This window comes from Delphinapterus leucas, chromosome X (assembly GCF_059928025.1).
Source record: "Delphinapterus leucas isolate spDelLeu-1000000601 "Yukka" chromosome X, BTC_Dleu_Yukka2, whole genome shotgun sequence".
NCBI lineage: Eukaryota > Metazoa > Chordata > Mammalia > Artiodactyla > Monodontidae > Delphinapterus > Delphinapterus leucas.
This window is the reverse complement of record NC_143150.1, coordinates 89,950,861-89,954,638: the sequence shown is the minus strand read 5'-3', so window position 1 is coordinate 89,954,638 and position 3,778 is coordinate 89,950,861. Positions and strand designations below refer to the sequence as shown.

At 41.1% G+C, this 3,778-nt stretch overlaps 1 non-coding gene across 1 annotated transcript; it reads left to right on the top strand.

Moving 5' to 3' along the window:
- Positions 1 to 3,245: 3,245 nt before the first annotated feature.
- TRNAE-CUC (transfer RNA glutamic acid (anticodon CUC)) lies at positions 3,246 to 3,317 on the top strand. The gene has a single exon. It is a non-coding gene; the product is annotated as a tRNA-Glu (tRNA).
- The last annotated feature ends 461 nt before the right edge of the window (positions 3,318 to 3,778 follow it).

Below are 3,778 nucleotides of genomic sequence, written 5' to 3'. Positions count from 1 at the left end.
ACAAAGGATAGGAACAGACAGATCACAAAAGAGGAAACCCATGGGGTTATCAGGCATATGAAGACATGCTCAATTTTACTAATGATTAGAGAAGTGCAAATTTTAGAAAAAACAGTGAAATATTACTTTACACCCATCATATTTGCAAAAATTAGAAAACCGAGTCACACAAAGTGCTGGCAGTCATGTGGGGATACAAGAACCTTCACGTACTGTTAGTGAGAGTCTGGGCTTGAGCAGCCATTCTGGACAGTTGTCTGGCAGCACTCAACCAAATTTAGCCTCTACACCAGAGTTGTCAAGTACCCAAGAGGGTCTACCACCCATAGTGAAGGGGGGCTGGGAAAATTCCCCCTGAGAAAGGGTATCTATGCTGAGAACTAAAGGTCCAGGAGGAGTTACCCAGGAAGTTGGGTATAAGGGAAAAGCATTTCAGGCAGAGGGAACTGCACAAGAAAAGGATCTAAGGTGAGAAGCAGCATGGCACATTCATGGCACATAAAGTAAGGCCAGTGAGCCTGAAGCACAACAGGGACATGTTCTGATTTGCTGTATTTTGAAGCCTTCTGGGAGAGTGTAGCAAATTGGTCTAATGAGCACACACATCTGTTGATACCTCCCTTCCTTCCCCAAATTCTCCCAAAGCAACCCCAAAAATACCCTGAAAAGAAAATCTTCAGTGGTGCCTTTCTTTCTTTCCTTCTTTCTCTGTTTCATTCATTCTTTGTTTAATTTTTAGTTTATGTTGAACTATAGTTGATTTACAATGCTGTTTTAGTTTCTGGTGTACAGCAAAGTGATTCAGTCACATATATATATATGTATGTGTGTATATATATATATATATATATATATATATATATATATATATTCTTTTTCCAATTCTTTTCCCATTTAGGTTATTACAGAATATTGAGCAGAGTTCCCTGTGCTATACAGTAGGTTCTTGTCGGTTACCTATTTAAAATATAGTAGTGTGTATATGTCAATCCCAAACTCCCAATTTAGCCCTCCCCCCCCTCAACCTTTCCCCTTTGGTAACCATAAGTTTGTTTTCTAAGTCTGTGAGTCTATTTCTGTTTTGTAAATAAGTTCATTTGTATCATTTTTTTTAGATTCCACATATAAGCGATATCATATGATATTTGTCTTTCTCTGTCTGACTTACTTCACTTGTATAATAATCTCCAGGTCCATCCATGTTGCCAGTGGTGCTTTTCAAGGGAGCCATCAGGGGACCGAATATTCTCTAGGAGACTGCAGATGGAATCAAGCCATATGGAAAAAAGAGCTAAGGGAACCACAATCTAAATACAAGGGGCAAGGATGGACTTTTGCAGAAGTCCATCCTGAGTGGACGCAGACTGTGAGGCTTCAGGCTGGAGCACTTAATTGCCAGTATGAGCTCCTCCAGAGCTCTATCATTCTAATTCCTTTATTTAAAAAATATGTATATTTATTTATTTAGGCTGTGCCGGGTCTTAGTTGCAGCATGCGTGCAGGACGTAGTTCCCTGACCAGGGATCAAACCCAGGGCCCCTGCATTGGAAGCATGGAGTCTTACCCACTGGACCACCAGGGAAGTCCCTCTAATTCCTTTAAATAGCCTGTATTCACTGTAAGTCCCAAATTCACATCTCTAGCCTGGTCCTCTCCAGATTCAAAATCCAGCTGCCTCCTCAACATTTCCACTTTGCTGTTTCATAGGCATCTCAATGCTAACTTCCCCAAAATCGAACTATTGAGTCACTGCCTCCAGGGCCTGCCCTTCCACGACGAAGACAAAGACAAAACAAAAACTCTATTCCTCTCTCAGTCTCCCCCATCTCTGTAAATGGTCCCTCATTCACCCAGCTTCTCAGGTCAAAAACCATAAAGCATCCTTCTTTTTTACACTTTTATTGGAGTATAGTTGATTTACAGTGTTGTGTTAGTTTCAAGTGTACAGCAAAGTGAATCAGTATATATATATATTTTATATATAGTAATGTGTATATGTTAATCCCAATCTCCTAATTTATCACCTCCCCCCATGTTTCCCCTTTGGTAACCGTAAGTTTGATTTTGAGATCTGTGAGTCGGTTTCTGTTTTGTAAAACGTTCATTTGTATCATTTTTAAATTAGATTCCACATAAAAGTGATATCAGGGGCTTCCCTGGTGGTGCAGTGGTTAAGAATCCACCTGCCAATGCAGGGAACATGGGTTCGAGCCCTGGTCTGGGAAGATCCCACATGCCACGGAGCAACTAAGCCCGTGCGCCACAACTACTGAGCCTGTGAGCCACAACTACTGAAGCCCACGTGCCTAGAGCCCATGCTCCGCAACGAGAAGCCACCACAATGAGAAGCCCGCGCACCGCAACGAAGAGTAGCCCCCGCTCGCCGCAACTACAGCAAAGCCCGCGTGCAGCAACGAAGACCCAACGCAGCAAAAAAAAAAAAAAGTATAGTCTTGGGACTTCCCTGGTGGTCCAGTGGCTAAGACTTTGCGCTCCCAATGTAGGGGGCCTAGGTTCAATCTCTGGTCAGGGAACTAGATCCCACATGCCGCAACTAAGAGTTTGCATGCTGCAAGGAAGATCCCGCACACAGCAACCAAGATCCGTGCCACAACTAAGAACCGGCACAGCCAAATAAATAAATAAATATTAAAAATTAAAAAAGTATAGTCTTTTTTTTTCTTTGCTGCACCACAGGGCTTGCAGGATTTTAATTTCCCGACCAGGGTTTGAACCTGGGCCCTGGCAGTGAAAGAGCCGAGTCCCAATCACAGGACCACCAGGGAATTCCCAAAAGTATAGTCTTTAAAAAGAAAAAAAGAGGCTGCTATGAAAAGAGCAATCAGCAGACACAGGGCTGAATAAATAGAATGGCCATAACTGAAAACAGAATTAGTAATTCGAAAAATAATTTTGAAAAAGTCTTTCAAGTATGAGGATCCAAAAAGACCAAGAGATAGACAATGGAAAAGGGAAGTTAAGGGCTATGAAATATTGATGTTGAAAATTCAACATGCATCCTCCTTTCCTCAGTGCATTTGCAAATGCTATACTTATTTAGAATCAGCTGCTCCCTTGAGCACCTTGTATAAATATCAGCCTTGTCCTCCAGACATTACTCTCTAACATTACACCCTGTTCATTCCCTTTATTGCATTTATTGCAACCTGTATTTATATATTTGTGGGTTGTCTACCTCCTTCCCCCATTAGAATGAAAGTTCTATAAATAAGAGCAGGGGGAATTCCCTGGTAGTCCAGTGGTTAGGACTCAGCACTCTCACTGCTGTGGCCCGGGTTCAACCCCTGGTTAGGGAAATAAGATCCCAAAAGCCATGCAGCTCAGCCATAAATAATAAATAAATAAATAAATAAATAAATAAATAGCAGGTATGCCATCTGTAATGGTCATGGCTGCATCCCCCCGTCACTATGTCCAACATAAAGTATGCATGTTGTATTTGATTAATTAATTGACTGATTGATCCTGGAGAAATTTAGAACTCCAAAGGTAAAGAAGAAGCTTCAAAAGATGTAAAATAGGTCACATAAAATATTACAGGAGTATCGGAGTTTTCTCGGTCAGCATAGTACTCTAACACAATGGTGCAATATCTTAAAAGCTATGAGAGGCAATTTTTAAGCTAAAACTCTTTACTCAGTCAGCCTAGTATTCAAGTATGAGGGCAAAATAAAGATCTTTTAGGGTATCTACAATTTTGATTATCACGTACAAACCATCTCTGAAAGAATTGCAAAAGCGTGAACTGAAAGAAAAA